General features: G+C 39.4%; 1 non-coding gene across 1 annotated transcript; it reads left to right on the top strand.

Annotated features, from left to right (window-relative positions):
- Positions 1-20,507: 20,507 nt before the first annotated feature.
- LOC145396892 (5S ribosomal RNA) lies at positions 20,508-20,626 on the top strand. The gene has a single exon (XR_013896851.1). It is a non-coding gene; the product is annotated as a 5S ribosomal RNA (ribosomal RNA).
- The last annotated feature ends 896 nt before the right edge of the window (positions 20,627-21,522 follow it).

Genomic DNA, 21,522 nt, shown 5'->3' with positions numbered 1-21,522 from the left:
CCAAGTTGTTACAGCAAATGAAAACCAGTTTTTGATAGTTTGGAACTTTTCTAGAGTGTACTTAGTGTCATTGCAAACTAGCCAAGTAAAGCTTTGAACTAACATTTAATCCCTTGAATCTGATGACAGTTTTCAAAGTTAATTCTTGTGACCTTCAGATTATTTTATTCATCTAAGAGAGAGAAATCAAGTTGTGAAGGGTCAGTAAGACTGTTTCAAACCCCTACACTACAAGTGGTCTCTTCAGAACTTAATATCATCTGGAGATAACAGGAATGAACTGAAAAACACATAATTGGTATGAAAGGGTTAATATTGAACAGCAGGTATTCATAGTGAAAACCCTGCACACAACTTCACACCAGCCAGGGGTATGACTAGAAGGTAAGCATAGACTCTCCGGCCAGGGGTATAATTAGAGGGTAGGCAAAAACTCTCTCTCTCTCAACTGTACCAAAAATCAAATAAGCCCAATAATTTTCAGGGTAAAAGTACAAATATGTCCTTTTGTGTCCCTAAGAAATATATACCCCCTGCATCTCAGGATAATGACACATAAATATCCTGTTTTACCAAGGCAGATTTATGTTTGTACTAATAACTATATGGAACCCTCGTACAGTCAGCAACAAAAGTCCAGTCACCTCTCCTGCATCTCCCTCCATGGGCTTTGACAGTTAGTCTTATTTGACCATAGATCGTTGTCATCAGTGTTGTTTGCTTTGGATTCATCAGAGTAGAATCCATGGGTGGGGAAACAGAAGAGGTGACATGACTTTTGTTGCCAATAGTACCTGAAACGAAATAGTACTCTTCATTTCAGGGTTATAGTACAACAATATCCTACCTCATAATTTACCAAGAAGTGCAATAAGGCCATTAAATGCTGCTAATTTTATGCCCTTTTATAGTATTTCAGTCAGTGGTAAATTACTAGTACAACAAGAATACCAATTAAAGTTCCATTCATACAAGTAAAATTGTTCTGCACATATTCTTAGTTTGCAGTACCAGTTGTTCAGAAAATGTTGTGATTTTCTTTTTTTAATAGTCCTGACTTATCAGGAGGACTGCTTGTAGTTATTAAGAATTACTGTATCTGTTGTTGCTTGTACTGGTACTTTTATTACAGTATTTCTGTCCCTATAATACTATGTTAATATAAACTGGAGTTCATTGGAATGTCATAGTCATAATGTACACTGTTTTTTTATGAGTTGTCTTTGAAGCCCCTTGAATCTGATGATGCTTTTTCATATATTTTCATACTACTGTCAATAGATGGTAGTTGGTGGCGACCTTCATCAACCCACTTGATGTAGTGCTGCCTATTTCTTCCTTTCCCTTTTTCAGTCTGTCTCTGTGTCTTACCTTCTTCCATCCTATGTCTTTCTTTCCCTCCTGTCCTTCCTGTCACTTTCAATTACTCATCTTCCCGCTTCAGATGGCCCTACACTGAGTGTTGAGCTTAACAGTTTCTGTAACCCTGAAAACCATTTACAGTGGCCTCACATCCAACATGTGTTCCTTTAGTACTGATCGCACTCAGCTAATTAATAAGCAAAGACATTAGTTTTGTATGGAACTCTTACATTGGTACAGTTTGCTTCTACAGATATGCATGAAATCCAAGGATTTTTTAGGGAGGTCTGTTATAAGTCTCAGGAGAATCCCAGTAGAGGTGTTGCAGCCAGTGAGAACATACATTGGCCAGGAGACGTGCAGCAGCCAGTCAAAATTTTCATTTGCACATGACATCATTGAACTTTTTATTTTATTTTTTTTCCTCCACCCCCTACCAGCCCTTATTCATCGTGCCTTACATGGCTACAGCCAACCCACATAGGCTATGTTAAATTGCATTTTTATGTGTTTATCTGTCATTGTTTACATGATTCTAGAGATTTTCGTGCCAAAAAATTAGTCTTGTCGGAGCTATATAATTTTTTCACTGAAGTTTATCATATGTTCGGCACAGACCAGTACAGCAGTGTTGTCTGATCAGTGTTAGCTACTATGCTGGATGTGAGGTTACTGTGTAATGCTGGGTGGTAGTCATATGCCAGTTGCCAAGTTTCAGGGTGAAGGAAGCCTGTTATGGTGTCTCTGTTAACTGGGTGGAGAGACATAAATACAGTGTCCATCCAGGAACCAAACCTCCACAGTTTTCCCTGTTTCTCACCGCGATGAGACACTGTCAGCCAGGCAGGAACATTGGTTCACTGCACAGGATGGCCATGTATGGCAGTTGCTTGCCTGTGGTTGATGGGTCTTCATGGCAAGACAGATAAGCTGAACAACAACAACAACTACTGTCTGCCAAGTTTCTTCAGCTTAGGAAAGACCTCTAGTTGTGAAGGGGTTAATGAAAACTATTGTTGAACCCTACAGTTCAAAGAGTCTCTCCAGAGCAGAATATAGTATATCATCATGTCATAGCCACACTAAAACATAACATACACCATTGGATTGAAGGGGTTAACATTCTTTTTCGCAACTTAGCCCTCAATAAATTTTTAAAAATGGTATAGTTATACTAGTACCTATAAAATATATTTGCCATTTTCTCCAGTTTACATTAGCAATCAGGTGTAAAAAGCAATTGATTCATAGAGCAGTTTCTCTTTGAATAAAGTGGACTGACTAGTTTGTGTTGTATTCAAACTTTTAACATATAAATGTTGTGATTGTCAAAGCTGTATCCATATACAGTTCTTCATTCATCAGTTTTCCTTGGGGTTCTGAAAACAATAATACAGAATAATGAGTTTGTTTGTATATATATTTTATGAGATCACTTTTTAGCATTGTAGATGTTTTAGCAGGATTGCATTCTTCATAGTTCATATTTTATTGGCTAAATTGTAGTTTGAAAATTATGTAGTGAATACCTTTACTGATTTTAAAATGTTTTTTATTAATGTAATTTGTACTGAACATACTATTAAAATTAAACAAAATATTACTCGAGTTAACTTTATTAATGTTTTTAACTTTATCATACAGGGAATTCTTGTTACAAATCTCCTTTATGTAGATATATATATATATATAGAGAGAGAGAGAGTGAGAGAGCAGTGCGAGTATAAGTGGTTAGGGAATGGCTGAGAGACGAAGAGATGAGAGGAGGGAGGAAGAGATCAGTAGGGCGGAAGCAGTGGAAGCAATGAAGAAGATCAAGATGGGAAAGGCCCCAGGAATTGATGGAGTGTGTGGTGAAATGCTGAGGTATGGGGGTGAGACTGTTGTGGAGTGGATATGGAAGTTGTGTAGTTTGGCTTGGGAAGAAGGAAGGGTTCCAGAGGACTGGAAATCAGGTATAATTGTTCCTTTATACAAAGGAAAAGGGGAGAGAGAAGTATGTGGTAACCATAGGGGTATCTGCCTTCTTAGTGTGACTGGTAAAATATATGGTAGAATACTCATTGATAGGGTTAGGCATATGACAGAGGAGCTAGTTGGAGAAGAACAAGGGGGATTTAGGAAAGGAAAAGGGTGTGTAGATCAGATATTTGTTCTAAGTTATTTAGTGGAGAAGTATCTAGAGAAGGGAAAGAAAGTGTATGCTGCCTTCATGGACTTTGAGAAAGCTTATGACAGAATAGATAGGCAAGGTATGTGGAAGGTATAAAGAATATATGGGGTGAAGAGGAAATTGTTGAATGATGTGAAGAGTATGTACGAAGGAGCTAGGGCTACAGTGCGAGTGGATGGTGAGCTGAGTGAGTTCTTTTATCTCAGTGCGGGACAGAAACAGGGTTGTGTGATGTCTCCATGGCTGTTTAATATATACATGGATGGGGTTGTAAAGGAAGTGCAAGGTAGGGCAGTGGATGTGAGGGTGGCTCTAATGAATGAGGGTGAGATTTGGAAGATTCCTGTGTTGCTGTTTGCTGATGATACAGTATTGTTGAGTGAAGATGAATGGGAGTTGCAAGGTTTGGTGAATGCATTTGGGATAGTGTGTTAGAGGAGGAAGCTGAAAGTTAATGTAAACAAAAGTAAAGTTATGATGTTTGAGAGGAATGAAGTCACAGAATGTACAAGGTTGGATGGTGAGGATATGGAGAATGTGAGTGCATTCAAGTACTTGGGTGGTGTGATGAGTAAGGATGGAACTTTGGGGGATGAAGTGCGTGAAAGGGTACAGCAGGGAAGGAAGGTTGTTGGTTCACTGAAAGCAGTGATGAGAAATAGGGAGGTGAGAATGGAAGTTAAGAAGTCACTGCATGATAGTATTGTGATCCCTACCCTGACGTATGGAAGCGAGGCGTGGACCTTGCAAGAGGGGAACAAGTCAAGAGTGAGAGCAGTGGAAGTGAGTTACTTGAGAGGAGCATGTGGAGTGACATGGAGGGACAGGTTGACGAATGAAGTAGTGAAGGAACGTTGTGGGGTGGATGTGGATGTGGTTGAGAAGATTAGGAGAAATACACTGAGGTGGTTTGGACATGTGGAGAGAATGGAGAATGAAAGACTGACTAAGAGGGTGTATGTAGGTGAGGTGGAGGGAGGGAGAGGGAGGGGTAGACCGAGGATGAGGTGGAGGGATGGAGTTGAGAGGTATATGAGGGAGGGGGGGGTGAGTTGGGAGGAGGGTAGTCAAATGGTGGATGACAGAGCAACTTGGAGGCGTTTTGTCTGCGGCCACCCTTTGCAGGATTATGGCGTCAGGCTATAGATAGATAGATACTGTATATATATATATATATATATATATATATATATATATATATATATATATATATATATATATATATATATATATAGGTAGATAGATAGATAGATAAATACAGATAGATATATTATTGATAGATATAGATAGATGGATATATATATAATATATATTATACCCACAATAGACTACAGAAAAATTGCCAGTTATGTTAATAGGCTACTTATAAGATTTTTTTTTTTTTTTTTTTTTTTTTTTTTTTTTTTAAACAACAGTTTACAGTATCAGCTGTTTAGAAAAAGTTGTGATATTTTGGAGCACATTCCTGACTTATAAATGAGAACTGCCTGTAGTCTTACATTTATAGTATCAGATTATGTGTCAGAGGAAAGCAGGATAACTTGATACTGTACTTACTGCATTTCCTGTCCCAGGTATACAGTTTTTCAGTTTGTAATTAATGTTCTGTACAGTGATCAGCCTGAATAATCAGCTGCAAAAATTTACCTGAAAAATTCACTTGAAGTTGACTGAAGCAGTATTATTTACATGTACTTTACTTCAAATCCAGGAATGTTAATTGTAAAGATTGCATGAATTTAAGGAATTTTGTGTCATGTCTGACAGATTCTCATTTAGGGGCAGCAGCTGCAGGTTACTTTCCCCTAGACTGTATCCCTAGCCTTGACTTCTTCCATCAGTGCAACTTGCCAAGGCCTCTCTTACCTGGATGATGGTTTTTAATAATGCACCAGCTGCATCATTGAGAATGTATAAAGTCTTGACATTTAGGTGTTCATCATTTACATTATTCATCTTTTACATGGTAGCTCCAAGTGCTGCATTTTCAGTATTTACACAGAACTTTTCACAGTTTGCACAGTTTTGAGGCCTTTGAGGCCTAGCCTCAGCCTATGAGGGTAGAGGCACCTCCACTTCTACCCCCACAGCCCATGATCACACACACACACACACACACACACACACACACACACACACACACACACACACACACACAGGGAGTCAATCGAGGCAGACGTGCGACATCGGCGCTCCGTACTGAACCAACACGGCCAGTGGCATTGCCTAAATTAGTATCTTTGTATGAGTCAAGCTCTGTACCAGGTTAGACTAAATGATTTTTCATTATTAAAAGAAAAAAAAAAAATAAGTTTAAACAAGACTTGTTCAAACAGAAAAGAGAACCAAGACGAAAGAATGCGCTGAGTCAGCTGAGGTTTGTTTAGACTACAGCAGCACGGGGAATGTAAGTACATACTCTGTACTTTTAGTATTGCAAAATGGATACATACTTTAGTAAAGCAAATTTGGAAAAGAAAAGGGATAAAGGTAAAAAGCAACATGATGATTTCTACCAAGAACTGGTTGAAGTGGAGACTCACAATAGACTGGTTGAACGTGTAAACAAACTAGAAATGGCTTTCAAAAATGAAACTGATGAAATAAAGAAGCAGATGCACTTGCAAAAGGAAGAAATAAAAAAACTAGGAAGGGAGGCCAATAAGAAAGACACAACCATCAGTGAAGTAACAGTGGAATTGAGTACACTTAGGAAGAAAATGAGTGAAATGGCAAGTACAGTAGTCAGTCACGAGAGTGTTATGGAAGAGTTAAAAAATGACACAGAGACAATTAGGCAAGTAAGCAGTCTTATAGACCAGAGCAGTGATATTGAGGAGAAGATAACACAGGTGAATGAAGCTGTGCAAAGCTACAAAAATGATGTGGAAACCACGTATGCTGAAATGGTGAAAGTAAAGAAAGACTTAGAAACAAGGGTGGAGGAAAAAAGCATTAAACAGGAAGTGAAAAGGATAATCCAAAACAATCTGTAGTCAGAGATTCAGTAGATATAAACAAATCTATAGTAATCACTGGTATAGAAGATGAAGAAGTAAGAAACAAGATCACAAGAGACAAAAAAGGAGATGGCATGTAATGAGCTTACTGAAAGAAGTATCATAGGAAATCTAGAGTAAAGACATAGAGGAACACAAAAGGTTAGGGAAATACTAGAAAAGCAAGACAAGACCTCCAAAGGTGACTTTCCAGAGTGTAAACACTGTGGAAGAGACACTAAAAAATGCAAAGAATCTTATGGAAAAAGAGGAGTTCAAAAATGTATGGATAAAAAGATGCCTAACACAAGAGGAACTGGAATTACTGAAAGAGAAAAGGGAGGAAGCAAAAACAAAAAATGAGGGAAGATCAGAAGAGGAGAAGAAGACATTTTTTTTACAAAGTAATAGGATTGCAGGTACAAAAGTGGTACACAAACAGGATGGAATAAAAAGGAGGAAGGTAGTAAAACCATGTCATGACAAGTATATAAACAAGATGATAAAGTTGATGTACTCAAATGTGGATGGAATGGTATCTAAATTACTAGAGATGAATGATTATGTCAGAGAAAATGAACCACAAATAATATGCCTAACTGAAACAAAATTAACACCAAGGATATCCAATGACATACTAAATTTAGAGGAATACAATATATGGAGAAGAGACAGAAATTTTAAAAAAGGAGGGATTATAATATTAACTAAGAAAAATCTAAAAGTCAATGAAATAAAACTAGATATACCATCACAAGTAGAACTGATTGCAGTAGAGATCAACACATCTGAAGGGAAAGTAATTGTAGCCAATTTGTACATGCCACCCAGATCAAACACATGGGAAAGAGATGAATATGAGGACCTGGCAGAGAGTACAATTCAGAGTTTAAGATCATTACTACATAAAATGGACGCGAAATCGGAAAGAATTATACTAACTGGGGATTTTAATACAAATATAAATTGGAATACTCTAGATATAATTAGCCAAGAAAGCTGTTGAGACCAAAAGCTCCTGAATCTCGTGCAAGAGTTTTTCCTAACGCAACATGTGAGGCAAACCACCGGAAAAAAGAGGACTTGATGTACCTTCAGTGCTAGAGCTAATATTTACTAGGCAAGAAAATTATATTGACAGTTTAATATATCACCCTCCACTTGGCAAAAGCGATCATGCAGTACTAAATTATAACTTCAGGATAGCATATGACATAGTTAACAGCAATGACAGTTACAAAAAGAGCCTAAACTATAAAAAGGGAAATTATCAAGACCTAAAGAAGTATTTCTTAGAAGTTGATTGGGAAAATGAGCTTAGAGGACAAGATTTAAATGCTGTATATAAAAAATTCTGTGAATTTTATGAAATAGGAGTCCAGAAGTACATCCCACAGCACAAAGAATAGAAAATACAGAAATGGTTCAATATAGAATGTAAAAAATCAAAAGAAAAAAAGAGATTTGTTGTGGAATAGATACAGAAGAGACAATAGTGAAAGGGCGTATAATAATTACAAATGGGCAAGAAACTATTATACAAGAATAAGGAGGGAAGCCCAAAAACAGTTTGAGGAGGATATAATTAAAGCAGTGACCAACCAAAGCTGTTTTACAGCTACATCAGAAGCTAAACCAAAGTAAAAGATATAATACAATCCATTACGGACGAGGGAATCACTTGTACACAAGAGAAAGATATTTGTGAAGCACTAAACAAGAATTTCCAATTAGTTTTTACAGAAGAAAAAAATTTTGAGAGGGACTATGTGGAACATGCATGTCCACACATACTACCAGATATACAAATAGCAGAAAAAGTAATATAGGAGGAGTTAAGTAGATTAGACAGAGGAAAAGCAAGTGGTCCTGATGAAATTTCATGTTGGGTACTACGAGAATGTGCAAAGGGGTTAAGTAAACCATTATTTTTAATTTTCAAGAAATCTTTGAGTCAAGGTAAACTACCTGATATTTGGAAAAAAGCAAATATTGTCCCCTTATTCAAGAAAGGAAATAGACAAAATCCACTCAACTACCGACCAGTATCACTGACCAGTGTTGTAAGCAAGGTATTAGAAAAGCTTATAAGAAAAGCTTGGGTAATTCATCTAGAAGAACACAGTATGATAACAGAAAGACAGTTTGGTTTCAGAAAAGGAAAATCATGTGTTACTAATCTGTTGAGCTACTATGACAGAGTGACAAACACAATACAGGAAAGGGAAGGATGGGTGGACAGTATCTATTTAGATTTCAAGAAAGCTTTTGACACAGTACCACACCAAAGACTTTTATGGAAACTGTACCATCAAGGAGGAATTCGAGGCAAACTGTTTTGTTGGATGCAAGACTTTCTCATAAAAAGAGAAATGAGAACAGTACTAAGAGGAAACTACTCATCATGGAAAGAAGTGACTAGTGGAGTACCACAGGGTTCAGTGCTGGCACCAATCATGTTTTTAGTGTATATAAACGATATAAACAGTAACACTGGAAATGACAGCTATCTGAATATGTTTGCAGATGATGCAAAAATACAAAGGAGAATTACTAACACAGACTCTTGTAAAGAGCTACAAGAAGAATTAAATAAACTTCATGAATGGAGTAGTACATGGCAAATGGAATTCAATGTGGACAAGTGTCATGTAATCAAGTTTGGTAAAAGTGGAAAAAGACCTGATTGGGATTATAAGTTAGGAAATAAACCCCAATACATATCAGAAAGAGAGAAAGACCTAGGTGTGATTATTAATAACAGACTATCTCCGGCTGACCACATCAGCGAGAAGGTACGGAACATGTATACACTGCTTGCAAATATGAGAATAGCATTCACATACATAAATGAAGACATGCTAAGAAGGATAATAACATCATTCATTAGACCAACCCTGGAATATGCATCAGTAGTCTGGAGTCCTTATCTCAAAAAACACATAGACAAGATTGAAAAAGCTCAAAGGGCCGCTACAAGATGGATACCAAGCTTAAGGGACCTAAGCTACGAAGAAAGACTAAATAAATTGAATCTACCAACACTACAGGAGAGAAGGAAAAGAGGTGACATGATAATGCTATATAAGTGCATATCAGGGAATGAGAAAATAGACATAAATGATTACTTAACATATGGAGAAGCATCAGCAAGAGGACACTGCAAAAAACTGCATAAGAAGAGAGGTGATAAAGACGTAAGGAAATTCAGTTTCCCAAACAGAGCAATTGATCAATGGAATACACTGCCGAATGAAATAGTGTGTGCCAAAACAATTCACAAATTTAAGGATATGTACGATAAATATGGTTTAAGACACGGGACAGTACGAGCTTGACTCATTCCTGTAAAGATACAATTAGTTAAGAACACACACACACACACACACACACACACACACACACACACACACACACACACACACACACACACACACACACACACACACCTGTCTTGTCATCTTTTCTACAGTCTCAAGGTGAGTAAATTTCCCTGTTGAAGTCTTCTTTTACACAGCTTGTCTACCTCCCTAATTAACCACATACATGGTGACATCACTGTATGTATTACTTTACTTCTTCTGTAAGCCAGGAAATAATTTCATACGCTGGATGGTAACCTTATATCCAAAATGCATGTGTTCATACATGTCAGGAGGTGGGTTGGTGGAGGGGTAGTGCCCCTCCCTGGAAAACAGCTAACTAAAAGGACAAACAAAATGCCTTGGACGTGAACTGACCCACAGGTGACAACCAAGGACCAGACAAAGGGCGTGTTGCGGATTTCAGGGTGAAATGTGAGGGGCGTGAATGATGAGGTGAAAGAGAGATTGTCCAGGTACTTGAAGATGCAAAAATGGACATAGTTAGATTGACTGAAACCAAGAGGAGAAGTGAGACAGACAGTTGGAATATGGATTGGGTGTATGTGTGGGAGTAGGTAAGAATGAGAGGGCAAAGGTGGGTGTATGTATTGTGTGCAAGAGATGACAGAAAAATAGAGTATGGATCAGTTGGTTTAAGGATGGCATGAGTAAAGCTGAAAGTAGGAATGCAAGCATGGGTGATTGTGTGTATACCTATATGCATCAACAGAAAACCATGTGAGCAGAGTGAAGGAAGAGTCCTAGGCAAATATGGAAGCATGCATGGAAATATTGGAGAGGAATGAAAGTGTTTTTGATTGGAGATATGAATGGAAAATTAGGGAATGTGAAGGTTGATGGAGTAGTTGATGAGTGGGGTGTGCCTGCAGAAGTCAGTGAGGATGGTAATGCTCTAGTGGACATTTGTATGGGGAGGGGACTAATAACAGCCAATACCCCCTTTAGAAACAAAATGATCCACATGTATACATGGCGAGTGATGAGAAGGGTGGGTGGTGATATGAATGAATGGAAGGCAGTGTTTGATTATGTGTGTATGGATGAGAGAATGAGAAGACATATGGTGGATGTGAGAGCTTACAAAGGTTGGGGATATTTGGGGGGATAATTTTGTAACTGGCGAGAAGATATTCTGTTATTCACAGAGGGAAACTTTAACTAAAATTGTTAAATAAATATTATTTAATTCTTGTGGTTTTTATTCATTTCTATTTTTTTCTTATGACATGAAATAAATATTCAGAAAGTGGTGACCAGCTGTGGAAGCTGTCTGTTTTGTTTCCAAAAAAGTGGAAATCAGATTGTGACCAGTATTTGATATGCTTCCTTCGGCAAGGAAAAACTCTAGTAGACTGCCTTGTGGCTCTGGAGTTGCTGAAGTATGTGAGGCGGTTGCAGAAACTGAGGAAAAGGGAGTGGGTACTCCGTGGTGGTTTGTTTATAAATGACCACGAGGCACCGAGGCAGATGACACTGCAACTCGTTTCAGCTTGCAAAAACACGCGTGTGATGGCAACTCAACTTTGCTAGCCATTTTGCCTCACACAAGCTGCTTGCATGTTAGCCACTTTTGGCCCAGTGTGATGCCACCTTAACCCTCAGGCATGTTACTGAAAGGGTTAATATTTTTTTAAGCCACATTTTCTAACCAGCAGACGCAAATACATTATCTCGATTTTTTGAGACAGAAGTCCGAGCAAACTTCAGATGTTCTACATCTTTTATTTATCTGTATTTATCTATCTATAACAGGTGGCCACAAACAAATAACCTCTACATCATCCTGTCCCCTGCCATTTGGCCTCCCTTCCTCCAACTCACAAACCCCTCTCTCATATCACTTCACTCCATCCCTCCATTTCATTTTTAGTTGCCCCTGAGTCCCCTTCCCAATTTCCTCCTCCAGATCACTCACAATCGCTCCTAATCAGTCTCTCATTCTCCATCATCTTCACATGCCCAGACCATCACATTACCTCAACACTCTCCCCTACCTGCCGTCTGCCCCTCCATGCAACTCCACACATTCCCTCAAACAACCCACCATTGCTCTCATTCCCAACCTGAATCCTCCCAACAGGGTTCAAGCCTCCCCATCACACACCGGAGTGGGAACCGCAACACCCCCATGCAACGACATCAATTCCATGCTCACCTTCCAGCTCCCCATCACTGCCCCCAGTGAACCAACAACCCCACCTCCCCATTGCACCCTTCCAGCACTCCATCCTTTAAACTTCATTCCCGACTCATAACACTGCTTAAGTAGATGAATACACTCACCTTCTCCATTTCCTCACCATCCAGCCCCACTGCATTCTGTGCCTTCATTTGTCTCAAAGACCATAACTTTATTCTGTATACACATACTTTATCCCGTTTCTTACATGCACTCCCAGACTCATTCACCTAGCCTTGCAACCCCCACTCATCTGCACTTACTGTAGCAACAAAGCATCATCAGCACACAACATTACAGAAAATTTCCAGATCCTACCCTCTCTCATTAGAGATACTCCAGCATCCACTACCCTACCTTGTATGTCTTTTATAACTCCATCAGTAGGCTAAATGAAGTGAACAACCATGAAGGCATGACACATAGTTGTTTCAGTCTAACATTTAAATCAAAGAACTCACTTAGTTCACCATGCACACGTACTGCGTGTGCATAGTCTTCATACATACTCTTCACTGCCTTCAACAAACCATTTACTCCAGCTGTTCTTAATACCTTCCACATTCCTTGCCTGTCTACACTGTCAGATGCTTTCTGCAAATCCAAGAACAGTTCTTTCCTTCACACTTTCTCTCTAAACATATTACAGTACAACAAATATCTGATCTATGCAGTGTATTCCCCTTGTTTTTCTCCAACTAATTCCTCAGTTATATCCCTGACTATGTTGATAAGTATCTTTCCATATATTTTTCCTGTTGCACAGAGAATACAAATCCCCCTATAACTGCCACACACTTTCACCTTTTCCCTTGTATAGGGAAAGAGTTATACTGTATCTGACTTCCAATCCTCCAGCTCCCTTCCTTTCTCCCAGGTCAATTTGCACAATCCATATCATTTCTGTCACTAACTCTCCATGTATTTCAACATGTCATTTCATCTTTTCCTGAGGCTTTCCTTATTGTGACATCTTTCATCACTGCCACAGTAACCTCCCAGTCAATTATCCATCATAATTCAGCCAAAGCCATGTTCAATAATGCATTTTTTTTTTTTTTTTTTTTTGATAATATTACACTACCCCCAGCCCATCTACAGGGGTATAACCCTAAAAAAAATATATAATATATATATAGATATATTTATATATATATATATATATATATATATATATATATATATATATTGTACTATATAACTATCAAAACAGAAAAAAAAAAAAGTTTTCCTGATAAAAATTCATTGTAGTGTATATTATATGGTATTACTGTACTGTACTGTACATACAGTATGCTCTGCACACACTAATTCATGCATATAAAATAGGCATACAATAATGCCATAAGTGAAAGACATGTTGTACAGTACAGAATTTTACAGTAACATATGTAGCAACGGTATTCCATACTCACCATACTTTAGCACGATGTGCAATTTTGTTGATTAAATTATTCTTGTGTGGTTAATGGCATAGTGGAAACATCATAGTGCATTAACATGGGAATTCTCTATCTCCTGCTTCTTCTCAAGGGACAGGATGTTTCTTGCATGCTTAGTAGGAGGGGGAGCCAGGGGGAGCCATGCACATACATGCCACCACAAGGACAAGCAACGTAAGCTCCTGCAAAAGCTCTGATGTGGCAACAAAGGGCACAAACTCTACAACACCTCTATCTTGGAAACGACTATACACTGTAGTGATCAGATAATCCTTCATTAATTTCCTATTGATTGTTACTCCATCAGCTCTACATAACCCAAGTACAATATATCCCTAAGAGCATCATTTCCATTGCTCTCTCTCTCTCTCTCTCTCTTGACATTTCACAGTTATGCCATACCGGTCTCACACTAATATGTCAATGTGAACATCAACTTACCTTCCTGCAATACATGTGCAGCCACCATCCATACATATATTTACTACAGTCCTCTGACTTGTATCAAGGCCATCATAGCACAAGCTATTTTTCATCACTGAACCAGTCACTCTCAACTAGTTTCTTTTATACATAAACTCTTCATCCAATTCAAGTACCTCTTCATTCACCAGTACATCACATTGAGAGTCACTTCTCTCACCCATCATCACTTTAACCTTATCTATATTCACTTTCAAATAACATTACAGGCGGGTCCCATTATAAGAGTGGGATGAAGGACTATTCAGATAGTGAAAATTTGTATAACAGAGTGAAAAATAGGATCACAGAAACTCGTATAATGGACATAAGGGTAAAATAGGGTTAGGTTGACTGATTGTGCTCACATCACCAAATTTGGGTCTAAACTCTCCATTCTCGTATCTGGTTTCTCGTATAGCGGATGATTGTATAACAGGACCTGCCTGTACTTATATTCACAAAAAACTGAATGTCTTCAAAGATTCTTTTCACTGTAACCAGCACTGCATCATCTACATACAGATCAGATTTTAAATACAGTATTTGTACTTCAGGGTTTATGCTTGCAGCATCACCACCTCATCCCCACCTTTTTGAATTTTCACATACTGATACACATCCTCACAGGGACATCAAACACTTCTGCCACATTCCAGCACATAAACCATTCATTTCGACATTCTGATAGGCACATTGTTTGATAACTTTTTTTTTACAGCATTCAGTAGCTTTCTGTCTCCACCATAGGCCACATATGTTTATATTCTTCCATAATCCTTCCCTATTTACCTTGTAATGCAATTTCTTCAGATCCACGAATTCCGTAAATGCATTACGATCCTCACATTCTTTCTCACCCACCATCAGCCTTGCTTCACACATATGATGCATACATCTCTTACCAGTGTTAAAACCACTCTTCTGTCAACCTTAGTACAGTAAGTTCATATTTACTTCCCTGGCATGTCTCTTATCGTCATTCTTCCATTTCCCCGCCCTACAACTCTCAACAGATTAATGCACCTGCACTCCTGCCACTGTTTCCTTTGAACAGAGGTGCAATCACAGCTTTCTTCCACTTTGCTGGCACAGTGCAAATTTGACTCATCCTGGATTTCTGGCATATTTTCCATGTACAGCATAATTCATTCCTCTCTCCAGTATGTTTATAGTATTAAGTTATATATCATTGACACCTGTGTACCACCATATCCAATCATGTATATCACTCCACTTCTATCATCATTCTTATTACACTCTAAGCTTTTCAAAATATTCTTAGCATTTGCTCATACATCTCCTTAACTACTTTTAAGTACTATATTCTCCCACTCTCATTCCTTATACTTTCACATTTTTTCCCCTGGTCCTACATTACTGCACATCTCACCAATATATTTTCCTTTTAGTCAGGTTGGTTTACTTTGCATTTATGTTTTTGACAAAATAATCACTTACCTTTCTCTTCATTTTTGCTCAATAAAGTCTTCACACATTTCACCATTTACATATTCTCTGTTGCCCCAAAAGAAGTGTCAGGGGCATGGGCCAGGTTACTTAGTCCTGACATCTTAGACAAGTGACCAGTTGCCAACCCCTAAATAGCATTATGTGAGCAAAAAACCCCAACCATCCCTTGGATGTTGCTCGATCATCAGGGATCCATATGCTTATATGGTTACCACACAACCTAGTGGAGTACCGTAGTATTCTGTAAATGATTTCCTGGGCTATTAGAAAACATGTAGCTTGTCAGTCTACCTAAAGGTAGAACTACATTATGTGAATGGACAGTGGATACCCCCCACCTACCACTCACAGTAAATTCCCTCCTATCATAAAACTTTCTTACATCCACCTTACCACCAGTTTTGCATATTACAGGGAGCTCATTTATAAGTTCAGGATGTGTTCCAGAATATTTTAATTTTTTTCCGTACAATCAGTAAACTATGCGTGAGAACCTGGCAAATCAGCTTTATAACAGTAAGTAGCAATGACACTTTGATAGGTAATTTTTCTATAATTTCCCATGGATTTAATAGCAAAAAAATAAAATGTTAAAAAAAAATAATAATAACGTTGATGACTTAGTGCTGTTGTTGATTGACTCCAGTCTGTCAGGCTGAGCAGATCCGTCAATTGCAGGCAGGCAACTGCTGCAGGGCCGTCCTGTGCAGAGAACCAATGTTCCCTAGTGGCTGATAGTGCGTCACAACAGCGAAGCATGGGGAAAAGTGTGGAGGCTTGGTTCCTGGGTGGACACTGCATTTGTGTCACTCCACACAGCTATCAGGGCCACCATTATCCCCATGTCTCATCATATGGTTACTACCCAACATTGTACTGTAAATGGTTTCTTGGGTTACAGGAAACCATTAAGCTTGTCACTCAGTGTAGGGCCACCTGAAGTGGAAAAGAAGAGTAATAAAAAGTGACAGGAAGGAAAACAAGGTATTGGAAAAGAGGAGGGCACACACACACAGAATGATAAAAAGTGAGGGAAGACGCAGGCAGCTCTACATCAAGTGAGTGGATGATGGTCAGTACCATCTACCACCTGATGACTTAAGTGTCCATACCGTACACTGTATAAGAATGGATAGGTTGTGAGGTCTGTTAACCACTTCACAAAGAAGGGTTGCATGCACACAAAAGAATATTATCAAATATTGCCTAATTCAAGGTAAAACAAAGTGTCATCTTGCTGAAAGGGTTCATCATCATCATCCAGACCTCTCCCACCCCAGGGCAGGGTGAGGAGTAGCAATTATCCAGACAGTCCAATGAGCCATGCTTCCATTCACTCAACATTCAAGCCCCCGGAATCCTGGCATTATCGGATACACGAAAAACATTCACCACGTTCTGTAGTCTCACATAGACGTATCCGATTGAGTCAGTCCAGATGCTGCCATGTTAAAAAGGGGTACCAAATCCCTGATCATGCACTTCTCCTCACAACATTCATCCAGCCAGCTCGATCTCTTGTCAATTCCCTAGCCTCACCGACTTTCAAACCTCTCTTCTTCGCACTCATCCACCATATCTCTCCACCTTCTCCTTGGCCTACCTCGCCTCCTTCCTCCTTCAAATTTGCTCAGATATACCTTTTTCACCACTCTATTGTTATCCCCTCTCATCACATGATCATACCATCTCTGTACACTCTCTTCGAGTCTCGTGTCCACCGACTTCCTCACTCCACATCTTACACAAATCACATTATTTCATATCCTACCCACCCTCTGTACTCCACATACATTCCTCAGCAGTCCCATCTCCACCGCTCTTACTCTTTTCATTTACATGCCACACCATAGTCTCACATCCATATGTTAAAGTTGGCACTTCATGTTAGGCTCGTGCAGCTGCAACACTCAAGCCTCTGTTTCTTATCAAGGCCTTCATTGCACCAGCTACATTTCTTCCTTGTGTCACTCTACTTTCAACTTCTTTTGAATATTTTCCTCTCTTTTCTACCACTGTACCCAGGTATTTGATCTCTTACCAATTCCAGTCCCTCTCCATTCACTGTAACATGGCACAGGGAGTCACCATCTCTCTCAGTAACCATCACTTTACTCTTTTCTGCATTTACTCTGAAGGCATGATGCTCACAGACATCAGCAAAACTCTGCACTAACCTACCAAGTTCTTGTCTGGTATTTGCAAGCAGTACTGCATCATCAGCGTATAACAAATTCGAGATATTCCGTCCACCACCATTCATTACCAACGCCATCCCTTTTTCCATTACTCGTGCTTTGACTTCTCTCATCACCCCATCCTTAAATATACATTGAACAACCATGAGGACATCACACAACCTTGTAGCACGCCCACACCGATCGTGAACCATTCGCTTAGATGCCCATTAACCCATACACATGCTTCACTACCATCATAGAAACTCTTGAAGAGAGAACCTGTATTTTTTACACAGGAAAAATCATCAGAGAAATTACCAATATGCCGGGAATCGAACCCGGGACTCTCAGGTGAGAGCCAGGCAGCATACCACTACACCACGACCAGGTAAAAGTTAACTCACGTTGTCACAATCTTGTAACCAACGTCCCTCCGCCCCCCACTGTGGGCCTGAAGAGGATGAGTTAACCCCCTGGCACTTGTGGAAGTAGATGCTTTTAATCTATCCCAAACACTTACGGCAAGTCAGAATGAAGAGAGAACCTGTATTTTTTACACAGGAAAAATCATCAGAGAAATTACCAATATGCCGGGAATCGAACCCGGGACTCTTAGGTGAGAGCCAGGCAGCATACCACTACACCACGACCAGGTAAAAGTTAACTCACGTTGTCACAATCTTGTAACCAACGTCCCTCCGCCCCCCACTGTGGGCCTGAAGAGGATGAGTTAACCCCCTGGCACCCGGGTTCGATTCCCGGCATATTGGTAATTTCTCTGATAGAAACTCTTGATGACACCTAGCAGTTTATCATCTACCCCTTACATGTGCAAAACTTTTCACAATCCCTCTCTGTCCACTTTGTCGTATGCTTTTTCCAGATCTATGAATGGCATAAACACCTTATGGTCCTTCTCACAAGCCTTCTTTGCTATCTGTCTCACTGCAAATATTTGATCCACACATCCTCTGCCTCTCCTAAAGCCACCCTGTTCATCACTCGCTAGGACTTCTGATATCTCTCTTACTTTCTCTATAATAATTCTTCCATATACCTTCCCTGCCACACTCAGTAAACTTATGCCACAATAATTCTGGCACTCACTTCGCTCACCTTTATTTTTTTATGGGGGTACAATCACAGCCTTTTTCCACTCTGCAGGCACAATTTCACTCATCCATGCCTTCTTACATATCTCCAACAAGCACTTCATTCCACTCTCTCTGCAACACTTAAGCATCTCTGCATACACCTCATCAACCCCAGCTGCTTTCCCATTTTTCAGCCGCTTCACAGCACTCTTCACCTGTGTGAGTGTCATGTCTCCTGGCACTGCATTCCTTCTCTGCACACCCCCAAAACCAATCATATTTACAGCTGCTCTGCTCTATCTATTCCCGTTCATCAGGCTTTCAAAATATTCTTTCCATCTGGTCCATACTTCATCCCTATGGGTTAATAATCTATCACCTACATCCTTCACACCATCACATTTCTTTCTTCCATTTTCACTTTACATTTCCACACCTCTTTCCAGAATAACTTCCTATTTTCAGAGTAGTTTGCTTTCATTTTTCTTCCTAGATCATCATTTACCTCCTTCATTTTCCTCTTCACCAGTCTTTTTATGTGCTTCTTGCTCGCAATATACTCAGCTCTTATTTCAACTGAACTCCTGTCCTGTAACCACTTTAGCCACTTCTACCTCTTTTCCTCCACCGCTTTCTTAACCTAATCATCCCACCATGCCGAACCTTTCTTCTTTGTTGTTACTCTTGCCACACCACACACTGCTTTAGCATTCCTAACTCAGCAATCCCTATATGCATTCCACAGGCTGTCCAGATCCAGTTCCTTCCAATTCACTGATTCCAACTCCTTCTCTACTTTGGTTCTGTAATCATCTTCCACGTCTTTGATCCTCAGCTTCTCAATTTTCAGTCTTTCTCCATGACTGCTCCTCTCTCTCCTGATCCACCTCACTCCTCTCAGCTTGATCTTGCATATCACAGTCATATGATCTGACAGACCTCCACCTCGTCCTCTCACAGCCCTCGTTTCATCAACCATTTCCATCATCGACCTCTCTACAAGCACGTAATCAATCAGGCTTCTTTCAACACGATCCCCGTTCCCTCTATACCATGTATATATATATGTGCATCTTTGTGTTTGAAATATGAGTTACAAATGCACAACCTCCTGACACATATCCTTTAGTGCTTCTCATTATCATTTTCTCCTGGTACTCCGTAACAGCCCATTATGGGTTATATAGTTAAAATGCCAACTATAATCAATAGGTGACTTTTTATAGGGGTTTTATTTGCCCTGTGTAGAGTACAGCTTTACAATGGCTTTGTCATTTCATTGCCTCTCTTATTGGTAACTCCCTTCAACCTGTGTCTCTTGACTGCATTGTTTCATCTTTATCTCTTTTCTATCACTTCTTCAGTGGTCACTCCTCTTCTGAACTTTCTGCCTGCATCAACCTTCCACTACAGCAGGCACATTGCACCAGTCTTGCAGCAAACTCTCATCCCATTTCTGTCTGACTCTCTAACGCAAGAGTTAACTGATACTCCCTGTCCTTCACGTATAAAACAGGTCAACTGTAGAACTGTCTTCCTCTATCTGTATTTACCTTTGCCAATAACCTCCAGTCTTACACAGTGTGTTCAGGTATCTCAAAATGAACAGATCTACAACCTGGCTGTACTTTTTTTTTTAGGAAGAAACAATCTTGCAGGCTTCTAGCCTTTGGTTCCTTCTGTCTTACATTAAAAAAAGGAAAAAGTATATAAGCAACAGTCTTGAATAGAGGGTCTTTACAATAAACATCATCATTGCCAACAGCCATGCCACGTTGAGTACACCGCTTCCCGTCCGATCAGCGAAGTTAAGCAACGTTGGGTCTGGTTAGTACTTGGATGGGTGACCGCCTGGGAACACCAGATGCTGTTGGCATCCCTACGTGTCAAGTGGGGTTGGTGGAGGATTAGTGCCCCTCCCTGTAAAAACAATTAACTCTAAGCCCTTGACCACCCTGTTTGGGATACATGGCGTCTGGCAATGGATGGAGGGATGGATTATAAACGTCTTTCAACTATACATGAGTTGGGAGGAGTCCAGAAACATGAACAGGAAAGTAAAATGAGCTGGAGAAATACCAAAAAAAAGGGCACCCATTACAACGGTCCACAATTCATGCCTTCAGAATTTTGGGTTACACTTTGCACATCACATGATCCACAGAAAATTGTGCTGCATAATGCCTAAGGGATAGAGCCACTCTGTCAACTGCCTAATTTAAAAAGGGGGTTATGAACACTGCCACACATACCTCATCCGTACACTCCCTGTCCTTAAATCATTTCTTCTGCCTCCTCAGTTTTCATACCCTGCTTCCTCATGCATTGCTTTACATTATTACATCCACTTTCTTAGCCTTAAACATCTTCCCTTACCCTCCAACTTACTCATGTGGATAATAATATAAGTACTACAAACCCAATGGATTTATTGTTAATAAAAATATCCATAACATATACTTTTCAATAATGCATGTACAATATATGTCAGCTTGAAAACAGCAGATGTATAACAGATCATAGTACTGAACCATACATAAACCTTTAACAGCAGTTATGCTCTATACTATGGAGGGAATAAAATCACAGTTGTGGTTTTTTTCTTGACAACAATTAAACTTTCATCACACTAGCCTGATACCCTACCTGGCAAATCATACGATATTATGCTGTGTGGCAAGACTTTTTGTACATGGAGATGTGGCACATTATGTCAGCTATAAATTAAATATTTGGGTAATGTTTATGTCAGATATGAAGGGTGTGGGACAA

This window comes from Coenobita brevimanus, chromosome 39 (assembly GCF_032717465.1).
Source record: "Coenobita brevimanus isolate Jiangsu-jjx chromosome 39, ASM3271746v2, whole genome shotgun sequence".
Taxonomy (NCBI): domain Eukaryota; kingdom Metazoa; phylum Arthropoda; class Malacostraca; order Decapoda; family Coenobitidae; genus Coenobita; species Coenobita brevimanus.
Note: the sequence above shows the minus strand (reverse complement) of the source record. Positions and strands in the feature narration are given on the sequence as shown.